Here is a 16,402-nt window from a genome sequence, read left to right on the forward strand (position 1 = left end):
CTTCTTTTCTTTCCTGGTAACTTTCTGAAGTTCTAAGTCTTTGTTATGACACAGATTCCAGAACCTTCATAGAACACAGTAGCCTAGTTTTCTTTGATCTGATATCCTGAGCTATAAAATTCTTTAGTAACTTTACATATCTGTTTCTATAAGGGCCTGCCTGACACTCAAATTTCTACTCTTCAGAAATTGTGAGTTTGAGCTGTTCATGCAACCTTGATCTGCCTCTGACAAAGAAATCCAGATGACAAGGACCTTGGTGAAGACAGTACCTGGAGAATGTCAGCTTTGGGTAAGGATCAGCTCCCTCTCCGAGGATTCCTTGACCCTGTTATCCAGGAAGCTTCTGTTTGAATTTTAACACAACTCCATTACCCTCCTTCCCTCCTTTTTTGTCAAATTCAATACCAATTCTTTCTCTTTTATTATTTCCTTTGTGAGTTTGTGAGAAATGAATTACAGACAACTCAGCTCCAAAGTGATAGCACTAGTTTGTTTCCCATGGTTTCTGAGGTTTGAATTGATCAATGAAAAAAAAATAAGAAAATTCATGAGCCCATTAATTCACCTCTTATAGTAGTGTCCATTCTATATTTCAAATCTGAAAAATAGTAGTTTCTTGTTATTTACTCATAGCTGAGGTAGGTCATTATCTTACCACCCTAAGGATAGAGTATTTGAGAAACTATTCAAGGAAATATTACTCTCTAGAGGTTTATTCTGATTTTACCACGAATTTTTTTTCTTTTTTCTCTAAGAGAAAATTTGAAGTAGTTGTTATCTTGGTGTAACACCACGTCATTAGCCTTTCAGGATTTTATATTCTTCAAATTTTTCATTGTATAAAATAGATTAAATGTTACTTCATCCTTTTTTTTCCCTTATTCCTATTTCTTCCCCTCACCTTGTCTGTTCTCCAAAAACTTTAATATTCTCTGTTCCTCAAAATCATGGAAAGTTGTCTAATTATTTAATTTTTTCCTTTCCTATGACTACAAGATTTTCTCAAATATCAACTGAATGCAAATAAATTACACACAAAAGGAACCTGAACAGTTACAGCAGGATGTATTCTACCTCACATACTTGTGGGTTGTTTTGAAAACCACTGATTCCCTCTAACTTTTTGTCTTGAAGTAATTGATTCAATTAATTTTCTGCTCTAAACTGTGGGGAACAGCCTCTGAATTCCTTGAACTATGTAACCAAAGAAACTAACACAAAAGATAAGAAATGAGTAAGGGCAGGGAAGTGAGGACAGTAAAATGAGAAAGACAAAGGAATTCAGGAGTCAAAGTAGCAGCAAGGAGAAAGAAAAGACAATCTAGTGGACAGTAGGAAGTGACCAGAAGTTGCCTCTGATAATGAGCTGGCCCAAATAAGAAGGCCTACAGGTTAGTTTTTGTTTCAGAAATAACGTTGGCTGTCGTCTTGACTCTACTGGCACTTGCTGTTCTGGCTATTTTGTTAGCAAGATGGACACGACGCAAGCGAAATGGTAAGTAATATAGTATCATAATGGCGATTCTCTGTGAAAGTCAGAGGGAGGAGCACTGAGAGTCAGTCAGAGTTTATCTCCACTTTTTAGACAGAGATTATCTCAATGTAAGAGTCAAGAAATAGTAGTGGTTTCCCTTGCACTTTTAAATTCTCGAAGCTTACACCATCAGTCATCAGCCTTTATCAGCAGGAAGCAGCCAGAAACCAGTGTTTCACTTCCGTCATCTGTACACAGATTCTAGATTGATGGAGCAAGGACACAAGCCTCAGCTTTACTGTCCCGGAATAATCTAGAATCCCCATCAGGGCCTTGCTCTGCACTCCAAAGAGCCAGTCTAACCTCTGCCTTATACTACCCCACTGACCCTCTGCATTGGTTTCAACCACCTGGCCCCAAGGCACAAAGCCTACCAAGACCAGAAATGCCCTCAAAAAGTTCCCTCAGTCCCATCCATTTTGCAAATTTCTCCACTCTTCCAAACATCCCAAGACCCTCAGCCCGACCTGCTGAAAGACTGGGTCACTGCCAAGTGTTCAGTACATCCACATGTAGGCAGTTAGCCTCCCTGTGAGAATTTATGTCTCTGACTCAGAGTGTTAAGCAATAATAACAAAAACATTTTAAAAGCAAACTACGCTTCAAGAAATATTACTCACATAAAAACATAAAATGAAAGATAGATGATACTATTCTAGTACTCACTGATATCTAATATATAGAGAGACTTGGAAACTTTTAGTGATTTAGCATAGAGATGGTAAGATGAGACAAATAGAATAGTACTTGCCAATGAAACAGATAAGGTTTATAAAAGCAAAGACCTTTTCCATGTCATAAAGTCCATCTTCCTAAGATTTTTCTAAATGTTTTGCCATTCCCTTCCAATCAGCAATATTCTGTAACTGAGATTAAGTAGCATAAAAAGACAGACTACAGCTGGCTAAGCCCCTGAAAAGTGAGAACTAATAACGTAGTGTATCAGAAAGACCACCTTAGCAGCAAAGAAGCACACTTTACAGTGAAGAAAATTGGGTTTGGGGGAGAACAATTCTTACAGTAAAACCATTTTTGCACATTTCTTCCACAGAAACTCATATTTCCAGATACAGTTCAGAGCAGAGTAAGTACTTACATGACTACGTAAAGCATGTAAGGAATGTTCAGATGGCACGAATTAAATGTCTTACTCATCGTTGTATTTCCGCTGTTTTACATAGTTTTCATTCTGTGAACTGAACTTCTAAGTTAGCAGAAATCTGCCAGACTTCTGAGCAGCACTGAATGTCAAAGTGTCTTTGTCCGCGTGAATTACTGCTGAGGACTTCCCAGCAGTGGGAACATGCCTGCTTCTACAGCTGCACTGAGATGCTTCCCGGAATCTGAGAGCTGCAAGAGCGCTTCCAAGGCAGAGAAATGGGGGCCTCAGGCACAGCAGCAGAGGGCGCTGTGCACAAGATATAAGTCTGGGGTAAAAAGGGCCTTAGTAAGTCGTCTGGATAGGTTAATTTAAACTATTCAGGAATAATGTAAGCACAACTGAGATGATTATTATTGAGATGCTCAAGATGTAAAGAAGCAAAGCAGAATTCCATGATAAGTGTTGGAAAAACACCTGGAATACTAAAAAATGTACTCTGTCACTGGTAGGAGAGGGAAATCAAGAGCTAGATGTTTAAATACCAAGAAGTAAGAGCAACTTTGAAGGTCCTTCTGATCATCATGTAGCCGCATATAATGAAACTTGTGACAATCACCTATTATCATCTGCTCCTATTACCAACCATAATCCCTAGTTTCCGTAAAGTAAAAGAATTTGGGTTTATACCAATTTTCGGTCTGAAATAAATCCCCACTAACAAGCAAGAAGCAAACATGGACTTCTCTTTCATTTTTTGCTTAGGTGCTGGCCTTCTGGACTCTGAGGATGACAGAGGTAAATAGGTTAGGAACTACTAGGGAATTAAAGGGGAAATGTGCTCATTGGAGAAGAAATAGATTCATTTCTGTTTGAGCATGATTTTTTGTTAGCATGCATTCGCTCCTGCGATATATCTAACTCCCTCCAATCTTCCATGACTATGTAACAAGACTTTGAATGGTTCATCAAGCATGAATTTAAGAGAGAATGCAAATTTACCATGAACTTCTAAGGTTCCTTGCATATAATACAGATGTGTACAAATATATGAGATAGAGCTATGCATTTTTTCTAGAAAAGGAAAATATTTTCCCCTTCTATGGTCATGAAGTAATTCATTTCCAGCTCTTACTTGCCTTTAAGACATTAGAAAGGTTAAGAGCAGTTTTCTAGATGTTTAAATGAGGATAAGATGGATAACTCACAGATTGGTGAATTACGTATGGAATGGAATAGTATATATTAAAAGACATTTGAAAACCATACATTATTACAGAAAAAATTATTATTTACATTTTAGAAGTTAAAAGTAATGCTAATAAGGTCTGAAACTTATCTAAGAATACTTATTAAGGAAGGAGTTAGATATTAAGACCAGATTTTATTACTGAATTTATTACTCATATTATTATATCATAGTACCTCTATTTTGGGCAAAAATTTGGCTCATTACATGTTATAGAATTTCAACATTTACTAAATGTTGAACCATTTATTAAATGGTTAATGACATCTCTCAAATTGGAAGATGTGATTTCATATGAATAAAGATTAATAATAAAGCACATTTGAAAAACCACTTTAGAGTGTCTCAATGTAAGGAAAATCCAAGGCACTGTTACCTTTTTGCAGAAACACAAATACCACTGATTTTATTGTATCATAGCTATCCTTGACCCTATAGCCTCAAAATTCACTATTCTCTGTCAACATCCATCACCAGAACTTTCAGTAAATGTACCCTGTACCCCCATAGGATCTAACTCCTAAACTCTTCAAAACTCATTAATTTTTCTCAGCAATTACTAAATTTGGTCTCACTAAGCATACTGACAAAACTAGAATTATGAAGTCCTAACGTTGTGGATGTGGATATACTTAAACACATACCATAAATGTATAAATTCTCAAGAGCTGAGGAATGAAAAGGGAAGCTAACTTGGCCATTATTTAACTCTTTCTGTCATAAGTAATGAAACGAACAAAGGAACTGCTTATTCTCCAAAATAAAGCCCCCTCTGAAAAACTAGAGTATCTGGAAAAGTGGCAAATATTTTATTGATATTTTATGAATGGTATTTTTGATAGGCTGTAAGTAAGTTTTTTTTTCTTTTCCAGATTATTTCTCCAAGAGATCTAAAAGAGCAAGAGGTAAAAAAAAAAAAAAAAATCATCTAACACAAAAACAATGTATATATATTTATTAAGGTAGAATCTCATTATATAATATTTCCATCTTCTTTTTTAGATTTCAAGCATTCATATTCAACAGAAAGTGGTAAATAAATGAGATATTTTACTGCTAAAGTTAATATGTAAGTATCTTTAAAAGAAATTAATCAATTTTTTTTTGTTTTCTTTAACCTTTAGACATCTCATATGGTGACCGAGGTAAGTATACTTAAAGTTTATGGTAAGACTAAAGGAAAGTCATTTTTTCTTCCTGCTACAACAAAATAGAGCATAAATATATCAAGGTGAAAAGACAAAGAATGAAAGTAACTCATAGAATATTCTGAAATATTTAGAACTGCTCCTCCTCACACTGTGAGACACCTTTTCCTGTAATGGTTTCCAGTTCCTCCTCTTTCCACCTCCTAGTCAGTTAACAAAAGTAAGATGTGAGCAGTTTCACCAAGATGGTGGGATGAGGGATTTCTACCACTATCCTATGTAAGTATACATTTAGACAACTATCCATGAATTAGGATATCTTTGTGGCTACCCAGTAATTCAGTGGAGAAATTTCAGCAAAAAATTATACCACACAATTTTTAAATAGTTACATTAAAGAAGGTAGGAGGAAGAGCTTCATTCTTTCCACATCACCTTTCCCTAAGAAGACACAATTCAATGCCAAGAGAGGCCGCTTTGTACCTCTCAAGGGATGTCAATGCAAAGTAACAGCATAATGAATTCTCATCCTCTCCAACACTGTGGAATATTTTCTAGTAGGCAAATTTTTTCTTCACTCCTTCCAGAGTAGTGAAGCAATTATCATGGTTGAATGGCAGAGGGAGGTTGAGAACTCACTAGTCACTCCTCAGACTCCATAAGGAATTCTGCTGGTGAGCAATTTGATACAGCTGGACTGTACCCCACAGGTTGGCCAACAAACACTCCAAATGTTCTGTGATTCATGTTCTGTGACAGCATCTCATGTGACTGTCTAGGGTGGATCAATGAGTATATACCCATGAACAGCAAGTGTCCTGGAGCAAACAAAGCTTTCTCTGGTCTGGATTTGCAGGATGAAGAAAAGGAATGCAAAAATTTTTTTAAAGATTTATTTATTTATTGGAAAGTCAGATATACAGAGAGTAGGAGAGACAGAGAGGAAGATCTCTCATCCGATGATTCACTCCCCAAGTAGGCACAATGGCCAATGCTATGCTGATCCAAAGCCAGGAGCCAGGAACTTCTTCTGGGTCTCCCACACAGGTGCAGGGTCCCAAGGCTTTGGGCCGTCCTCGACTGCTTTCCCAGGCCACAAGCAGGGAGCTGGATGGGAAGTGGGGCTGCTGGGATTAGAACCAGCGCCCATATGTGATCCTGGTGCATTCAAGGTGAGGACTTTAGCCACTAGGCCACACCGCCTGGCCCAAAAGAAATCAAATTTGACAGACTACACCTAACTGGAAATATGATCTTGAGAGTGGTCATACCCAAGTACACAGCTTATATTTTTAAGCAAATATTTGGAGGAATCACAGGACACAGTGAGATTATACACTCAACATGCTTGAAAGAAAAGAGTGGCCAACCAATCGCACCAAAACTTGTCCTTCGCAAAAGTGAGAAGAATACTCCCCCAACCAATCGAAACCTGGTGAAATTTATCACCACTATACCTGTCTAGCAAGAAATTCAAAAGTGAACATCAAAAAAAAAAAGCTAGAAAATCCAGAAGTGTATGTAAATTAAATGGTAGCATCTAAAACAACCATAAGGTCAAAGAAGAAATTAAAATAGATATTCCAAAAGTTTTTCATGTGATTGATAGCTTTTGTATATCTTCTTTAGAGAAATGTTCAGATGATTTGCCTACCTTTTTTTATAAGTTGGCCTTTTCTATTATTATCATATTATTATCATTGTATGATACAGTTCCATAGGCCCTGAGATTTCTTTAATACCTACCCTATTTCTCCCCTGCCCTGAGTTCTCCCATATCATTACAACAGCATTGTTCCTCATAGACAGTCATAATTCCATTATTACAAGCATGGACAGTGGCAGAGTCCAGCATCCTATTGCCATGACATGTCCAACAGTTTCACTGGGAGTCCATCCTCAATCTGGAAGTAGTGATGCACACTGCACCGTACACTCACATCTGGACATGTCAGTCTCCACTACACAGTTACTATAAAGCTTTCCAAATGAATAGCCACAAAACAAAATGTACAAGAAGAAAAACAGAATTTTACAATTACATGAAGTCAAACAGCATGCCACAGGATATGATGGTCTTCATTACACAGATAACTATACATTCCCTTCATTACACAGATAACTATACATTCCCTTCATTACACAGATAACTATACATTCCCTTAAATGAAAAGTCACAAAACAAAATCACCATGAGAAAGAAAAAGTAGAAATTTACAGTGCCATGAAGTTAACATGCTACTGAATGACTAATGTGTTTCTGAAGAAATGAAAAAGAAAATCAAAAATCTTTTTGAAGAAAATGATGCTATTGCATGATTTATGAGTCAGTGAAGAATTTAATGAGAAATAAAACATGTTTTGAAGAAATGAAGCTAACAATATCACAATCCATGAGACATAGTTTCTGCTGATCTTTGTTGGTGAGATGTATCTCATGTAGGCAACAAATCAGAGGATTTTGTTTTTTAATCCAGTCTACTAATCTAGGATCTTTAATTGATGAGTTTAATCCATTTATATTCAGTGTTAATATGTATGGGTGGTAATTTGTTCCTGTTATTTTAGCAATGGGTTGTTGATTGATTTAGTCTTCTGTTGTTACTTTACTGGGATGTTCTTCACATTTGCCTTTGGTTTTGGTGGGTGCTATTCCTCTTGTCTGTCAAAGGAACATCTTTAAGTAGGGCAGGTTTGGAAGAGCAATGTTCTTTTAGCTTTTGTTTATTGTGGAAGAATTTTATTTCCTTTTCAAAGACAAAGGAAAGCTTTGCCCTCTATATTAATCTGGACTGACAATTTTTTTTTTCTTTTAGAATCTAGATTGTGTCACTCCATTCTCTTCTGGTCTATAGAGTTTCCTGTGAGAGGTCCACTGTGAATTTAATTGGCATTCCTCTATACATCAATTGATTTTTTTCATGAGCACATTTAAGGATCTTTTTTTTATGTTCAATTGAAGTGAGTTTGATTATCATGTGTCATGGTAAAGATCTCTTTTGGTCAACCCTATTGGGAGGTCTGTGTCCCTCCTGGATGTTGCTTCCCAATTTGTTCTCCAGGTTAGGGAGAAATGTTGTATAGACAATGATGCAACAACAATGCAGGATCACAGGAGGTGGAGTGCTGAGCCAGGAGCTGAGCTACGGAGACCATGGTGGAAATCTAACATAAGAAGCCAGATGTGAAACTCGCTGGAGGGAGTGGCACAAATGGCTGCAAAGAACCATTTAACAGCCATAATAAGTAAAATTGAACTGCAGACCTGTGGGTGATACATCTTGGAAACCTGCTCTAAGGAGAAGAATCTGCTAACCAGAAGTACAATAACCAAGAGCAAATATTTGCCTACATTTTAATATTTCTTTTCATTTACTTGAAAGATACAGTGATACAGAGGAGAAAGTAGAGATCTTCCATTCACTGATTTATTTCCCAAACCCACTTCTCATTTTAAATTAAATTATTTTAAAAAGAAATAAGAGAGCAATAAGAAAGAACAAAAAAATAAAAATTAAGATATTTATAAGCCACAAGTCCAATAAAAGACTAATATCCAAAGTATAAAGAAATTCATATAATTCAATAGCAAGAAAATAATCTAATTTACAAATGGGAGAAAGCTCTAAATAAACATTTTTTCCAAAAAGAGACATGTAAATAACAAACAAGTGTCTGAAAAGCTGTTCAGAAGTGCCAATCATAAGGGAAATGTAAATTTTATATTTTTCATCTTTTTTAAATTTTTACTTTCCACTATACTGTTCTGTAGTTATTGAACTCCCTTGCTTTCCCTCCTTTTCCTTCCTGCTATCTCTCCCCCAACCTCGGTATTTTACAATAATATAATATAAGGCAATAATAATAATATAAGGCAATAATATAAGCCTTCTACTGTGTAGTCTGGATTCCAGCATTCTGTTTGTTACGTGCTTCATGACATTGTGGGTATAAGCAACAGTACAGAGTTTAGTATTTTGTCAAGTGTTATTGGAGGCCTTCCCTTAATCAGGAACCTACTGAAATGCAAATTTAAAATATGATGAGTTAAGAGCTTAGGAGGTTATGCCTATAGCTTCTTGTTGGTATGAATATTTGAGAGTATTGACTGAGAAATCCTCTTTGATAATATCAAAATCACAGAATCAGAAAACCCATCTGACTTTGCTTTGTTTTTATTTCAGATTCAAAGGGGTATTACAGTAAGTATTCTTTGTTTATTAATAGCTTACTTCCATTAATAACACCTTCCTATTTTAAGGTCTTTAAGGAAAGACCAATTTCACCAATTCATGCAAGTAGTACAGAATTCCATACTACTGGTCTGGAATGGAGTTTCAATCAAGAAAGTTCAAAAGTTACCGAGATGAAGGGAAAAGTATAGAGGAAATTTTGAGTGAGACAGAAGAAGGAAAAAGAAACAAAATGATAAGGGAGAAATAAATGAGGGCAGGAAAGAATGTCAACTCATGAAATTTTATAAGAACATCATATTGTCTGCTAAATATAAAATCCTTTTAGAGATTTAAAGGATAAGATAACTGGTGAGTGTGGCTTCCAGTTCCAATAACAAGGTCATCAACAATTTCTACACCTGTGTTTCCACTCCTGACAAGGAGATAACATTGGTTGAAGCTTTACAAAACAAATGGAGTCATAATTCTGATTATTCACCCTTCTTCTGTGTATTTTTTTTCTTTTAGCACCATCAAATAACTCAGTGGGTAAGTTCTTTATGGCTTGTTTTGTGCTTTTTCACAGCCTTTTTTTCTAACAGAGCCTATGTAATTTAAGTACTTTTTGGGAATGCAGAATTGTAAATGTTTTATTTTACTTTATTTTGTCTTAGCACTGTCACAATCAAATATTGGTAAGTTTCTTTAATTTTCTCCAGTTTTGCTGATATTTAATCTCATTTGGTCATAACATTTTCTTAAAATGCCCAGAATTCTTCCACGGAAGTACAACAGAACCTTGAGTTACACATTGCTTTAACTTCTTTGTTCAACGTAACTGGACATCTTTTGATAATCAGTTAAAGGCACAGAAGATTAAGTTCAAATGGGACATTGGCAAGGAATACAGCCAACTTCTAAACTTTTCTCAGAAAACAGAACAAAGAAGGATGAAAGCAAGAAATCAATGAGAAAACAAGGAGATGAGAATAGAGATAATACACAAAGTATGAGAAGCAAAGCTGCTGTCACCTGAGAATTGGAATGTTTTAATTGCAGGAAAGGGCAGCCCCCTTGAAGGCAGCCCAGGACAGGCTGGTGGCAGTGGAAGAAGAGCCTAATCTCTTATCTCTTTGAGCTGCAACTAGTGTTTAGGGATTCTATTCCCCTAGGGACTCCCCACACAAAAGAAACATGTAGACAACCACATAAACTTCTTTGCATTAATATTTAGGGGGAAAAAAAGGATACACTCCTATTTTTAAATTCGTTTTTGGAATGTATTACAGAACTGGGGAACTTTTCTGAACCAAGCTGAGCTACTGTTCTAGTATTCCCTTCCCTTCTCATCATGAAGCATTTTACTTGAAAAAAATAAATAAAAAGACAGCTAAAAAGATGAAAAACCCACTGATTGACAAAGAATAAGGAAAGGATTAAGGTGGTTACAACTGGTAATAAAGGCATCTTTAACATAAAATATCGAGGAAGAAAAGAATAAAAGGATTTGTAAAGAAAGCAGTAATAGGGCTAGGGCTGGCTAGACTGGGCTAGGCTGCAGCACCCTTCTGCCTTCAAATGAACTGTGTCTGGGGGAAGGCCAGGCTGGGTTGGACTGCTGTACCTGCAGGAGCCAGGAAAGCTGGTCAGCCAACTTTATCCATAACATTCTCTGGCTAGAGCTAGAGCTAGGACTGGATGCAAATCAGGTCAGGCTAGACTGCAGTACCTCCAACCAGCGCATTATCCAAGGCTGGGAGAATGCCTGGTAGGGGAACAACTGGTAAGCAGGAGTGCTATGGCTGGAGGTGGACCAGGTTGTACCAGACAGTATCACATGTCAGCATATGTGTGGCCTTTGTCTGGGGACGCAGCAGGCTGAACTAAGCCACAGCACCCATGGGTGTTTACAGAGTCTAGTGGGACAAGGGCACAATTGCAGCAAACTACAATACATGCAGGCACATGCAAAAACCAAGGCTAAGGGCAGTTTTGTGGCAAAAGAAAAAGTTAACTAGCAGTCAGATGACAATATCCCCTGATCTGGGACTGACTGACTTTGAACTTAGACCAGACATGATTCTTAGTTTATTCTTCTATAAAATTAAAAAATTGAATATGATTGTCTCATAAATTTCTTACAATTGACATTTTCTAGTTGGATTACAGTAATTACAAATATTTTCACATATCATAAGAACAGATGAATTTTCCAAGTGATATGGAAAGAACAGGTAAAAAAAATATGTGAAAAGTTGCAAGCAAGGAAAAAAAATACTGACAAATTCAGTTATTTGTACAACATATGGAGGCCTGATAAGAGTCAAACATTCTTCCAGATGCTATATGTAAGACAGAGATAGTGCCTATTTCATAAACAGCATAGATCCTACTGAGGTAAAACAGAAAAAAAAAACTGTAAGCAAACAATTATGATAATTTACACTCAAATCAATTCTATGGAGAAAATAAATTCAAATAATAGGCTGTAGTGAGAACTTGAAACAGGAATCTTAACCCAGAAGGTTAGAAAAAAAATCTCTTTGGGGAGATATTTGAATTGACATCTGACTGGTTAAAGGGTGGCAGCCCCTTGAGAATCTTGGAGAAGAGAATGAGGCCCACCAGTTCTGTTCCCAGCAGCCCGTCTTCCCATTCAGCTCCCTGTTTGTGGCCTGGGAAGGCAGTCGAGGACAACGCATAGCCTTGAGACCCTGCACCCACGTGCGAAACTTGGAAGAAGACTCTGGACTTCAGATCAGCTCAGGTTCTGCTGTTGTGGCAGCATGAAGAGTGAATCATCAGACAGAAGATCTTCCTCTGTCTCTCCTCCTTTCTGTATCAGACTTTCCAATGAAAATAAAATAAATCTTAAAAAAGAATAAAATAAAAAAGAAAAAGAGATGCATACATAAAACATGACGAAACCACCTGTAGCTGGCACGGAGGACTAGGTGCTCTGTAGGGAAGAGGAGCCTGAGGTCTTGTGTAATGTTCCTCTTCAATTCAAGATCAACTCAGATGCTTTTAAGCACCTGATCTAGGGAATTTATGAGTGTGTGGGTGTGCCCAGTCAGCACAGCTCAGGAAGTAAGTGCAGAACTTCCCACTTGTGTGTCCACCATGAACTCTTGGAATCCAGCGACTGTCCTCTTTGGTGTCTCTTCCTAGACAGGCCCTGTCAGTGTGTTTGCTTTCCTTAGTAAAATGTATCCTGCATTTTATAAGTTCAGGCTGAAAGGTCCAAGAACACAGGCTTGAGTTTATACTTTAAACTCACTGAATCATTAAGATGAGCTGAAAAATATTAAAATCTGTCATTTGGGACAATAAAGACTATCCACAAGAAGAGGGTGGGGTGTAGTATCTAACTTCACCTAGCCATTTAACAGCCACTCTAAGTAAACTAGACACCCATCCTCTGTCCACTGAGCAGAGTCAAGTACAGAGTTCCTACTACGGTAGTCATTATTATTACCATTGTAATAATATTGTACTGCTTCCACATCCTTGCTCTAGAATTTAGGTCATTTTGAAAAAAAAAAATGAACAAAAACAAAAGAATTGGGGAGGGGGTGAGAAGGAATTGAGTATTTGAGAAATAAATCACTTTTCAAAGGAAGAAAAAATGTAGAGAGAATAGAGGAGAGTTCACTGAACTTAGAGTCAGGAAGATTGGGGTCAAGAAATATCCACTTCTTTTCCATACCAAGCCAAGCCCTTGTCTTTCTCAGTCATTATAATATTTTCTTTCTTTGGTTCTTGAAGCTAATATGGAGAGGAGACTCTGCAAACTGGAAGGATTCCTGCGAGAAAGGAGAGAGAAATGAAAGAAAAGGGAAAGATGATAAATGAAGTCAGAATACCGGAAATCTAGTAAGCCTGGACACTCCTGGAAAAGTCACTCCTATGTAGTATAGAAAGGGAAGAAGCTGGATTTATCTGTAAATGTGGAAAATTCATGTGCCTCCTGGAGAGTGTAGGGTCTAATACACTGAGTATACCATTGCTAAGACTTTGGAAATGAATAGTTTATTTAAATTACTAAATCTAGACTAATTTGAATGTTATTTTTGTTTTAGCTTTACCCCAAGGATCTGCAAGTAAGTTGTTTCAAAATCTGAAACTGTTGGGCTTTTCCAGGAGGCAGAAGAGTTCTGTTTGTTTGATCTGTTTGCTGTTCATGATTCTATTCTTCATTACTTACCCGACCTACACCTTCACCAACCTTGTCATTTTTCTCCCTCTGTGAGTCTCTGAGACACTCTTCTCTGCAAACAGAAATTCTACTACGTATTAATCATAGTTTTGATTGAACGTAATCTAAACCACATCTATTGTTAGAATCATGAGAATTCATTTAGCCTGTCCACTCAGGCCACAGCTCCTACGATGCTCATGTCACATTGCACTGTGGGATTTTATAATAGATATGGTGCTCACTTAGATGCCTTCCTCTCTCAAAATGCGTAGAGTTACCAAGTTGGTCACTGCTGTACCAATGCTACCTGCAGATATGTTTTGCTTTGATAGGATAGCATTATTTTATATTTTGAGTTTAAATGCTTGGAGGGCCTGCACTTTTCAAATGGCCAACATTCCCACTGTCCCTTAAAACAGGCAGATTCATAACTCTGAGACCTTCTGGAACCCTGAAACCAGGTAAGTTTGTGATCTCCAGGATCTCGGTTGGCATGGAAAATTTGATGCTCTAATGGAACTATCCTGATGTTTGCATTATGTAGACTATCAACAGAGATCATCCTTAATCATAACACTAACATTTAATATTTTAGAATCTCTGCCTTATAACTGTCTTTTTATTTACCTCTAAAAGCTGGAAAGTGAATACTTTCCTACAACATTTCTAAAGGATTTTTTCAGTGTTTCCATCTGTTATTATTGCTAATTTTTCGATATAACCTTACACTGTGACAAAAAATACAGTCCCATGTTAAAGATGAGGAAATTCCTGTTCAGAAGATTCAGTGGCTTCTCCAATGTCATAGAATTTAGAAAAGGACAAAACTGGCACTTAGGTCTTTAACCTCATAAGTATTTGTACATCACAACTGGAGAGGAGAAAAAGAGACTCACCTAAATCTCCTGGCTTCTCAAATCTAAATCATAAGATAATATTTGTCTGTTTTCATCATAGATCATACAAAATATGGAAGAACTCAGGAACCCTTGTGTAAGTTTCCAGTATTTACAGCTTAATTCTTCTCTCTGATGGTTCTACATAGTGCCCACTGTTGAAGCATTTAGGAAGGAGATGAGAAGATATATGAAAATGAAGGAAAAAGGAAAAACTGGCTGCTTTAATTGCCTTCCTTTATCAGTATGAGGATCTTGAAATAGATTCCAAAATCCCTTAAATTAACTCACTATTTTTGTTTAACAAAGTGGAAGTGCTGTTAATAAGGCATTGATTTAAATTTATTAAAAGAATCTTGGGGCTAGATAGTTTATGAAAAGGATAGCAAAACTTAGAACCAGAAAAGTAACTGCAAGGCATGTGACCTTAGCAGTCTTCTAAGGAAAAATAGGGAAATGCAGACTTATCCTTTTGTTGTCTTTCCATGAAAATACATTATGCATTAAATGCTTCATCTGAAACTCCCTAAGAATGAACATCCTGAATCACACCAAGTGTTAACTTTTCGTGTTTGTATTTCAGCTGGTGCTGTAGGACCCATCAGTAAGTGTATTGCCCTGTATCTAATTCCTCTGTGCCTTTCTTTGCTACATTGTTAGAGAATTAAGACACTTACATTCTTAGATGTTCTTATTCTTATTTCCTTCCATACAACTTTTCCATTAATCATTCTCTATTCCTTTTTATTGTACATTTTTGTGGAGTACATCATAATCCTATACATAAATCTAATGTGTAATGATCAAACAGTATCAGTTAGCATTTCTACTTCCTTAGACATTTTTAAAATTTTTTAAATAACACATAATAGTAGTTCATATAGTGGATATAGAAAATGATGCCTTAATAGATGTACATTATTTATTTTTTACCTTAGGAAACTTTGATGTTCTTGTGAGAAAGTACTAGCACTTACAATTTTTCTAAAATGATGAGAATCTGCAGCAAAGGCAAAAGTGTGAAAAACAAAAGTGGTTAAGAGAAAGATTGGAAGGGTCTGCTTATTGAAACCTCAGAAACCCTCAGAGGAAGAGACTCAATAGAATTGCTTTCCTTAAGACCACCAACACCATTTCAGTGGAATGTAATGAGTCCAGCTCACTGACAGACCGTCTCCAAGTTGTCAGTGATGGTTATGTAAAATCTGCCCTGCTATGGAAAAGAATAAATCTGGAAGAAGTGCGCATGCAGATAGAATTTTAGAAAATATTAAAACAAATATCTCTGACAGAAACACTAGAAGGAAATAACAAGTGAGGGATAAGATTCAGTTGGAGGGCCCGGCGCGGTGGCGCAGTGATTAAGGTCCTTGCCTTGCTCGCCCAGGATCCCATATGGGCGCCGGTTCTATTCCAGCAGCCCTGCTTCCCTTCCAGCTCCCTGCCTGTGGCCTAGCAAAGCAGTCTTGGACGACCCAAAGCTTTGGGACCCTGCACCCGTGTGGGAGACCTGGAAGAGGCTCCTGACTTCAGATCTGCACAGGATCGGCCGTTGCGCTCACTTGGGGAGTGAATCATCAGAGGGAAGATCTTCCTCTCTGTCTCTCCTCTCTGTATATCCGCCTTTCCAATAAAAAAAAAATAATAAAAATAAATTTAAAAAAAAAGATGCAGTTGGAGAAAGAAAAAAGAAAATGAAATCAGTGATATACAAATTATATCACCACTCCTTTATGGCCAGGCTCTTGAAGTGAGTCCAAGGACCTGCATTAGCTATCCTTAGAATGCCTGACCTACTGAACCCAACTCTGCAGTTCATCAAAATCTCTAGGTGATCTGTGTATGTGCTAACTTTTAAGACAAAATACAGAGCTCTCAATCCATTAAGAAAGAAAATTAAAAACTAGTGCAACTGGTTCCAGAACCTTCCATTTCTACAGAATCTCCATGCAAAAGTAACATTAAAATCAACAAGAAAGATGAAACTTAATTAGTGTTTAATTCATTTCTAAACCCATTTCTATATATCATTTCCAAGGAAATTAACAGTATGAACTTCCATAATTGGGCAACTCAAAAGAGAAGAGTAGAATGATT

The 16,402-nt window shown here is 36.9% G+C and overlaps 1 long non-coding RNA gene across 1 annotated transcript; it reads left to right on the forward strand.

The window, feature by feature from the left end:
- Nucleotides 1–75: 75 nt before the first annotated feature.
- LOC121161260 lies at nt 76–2,622 on the forward strand. Its single transcript, XR_005884668.1, has 3 exons — nt 76–292; nt 1,412–1,498; nt 2,589–2,622. It is a non-coding gene; the product is annotated as an uncharacterized LOC121161260 (long non-coding RNA).
- The last annotated feature ends 13,780 nt before the right edge of the window (nt 2,623–16,402 follow it).

The sequence above is a fragment of the Ochotona curzoniae genome, unplaced genomic scaffold (genome assembly GCF_017591425.1).
Source record: "Ochotona curzoniae isolate NIBS_2020 unplaced genomic scaffold, NIBS_Ocur_1.0 contig_4772, whole genome shotgun sequence".
NCBI lineage: Eukaryota > Metazoa > Chordata > Mammalia > Lagomorpha > Ochotonidae > Ochotona > Ochotona curzoniae.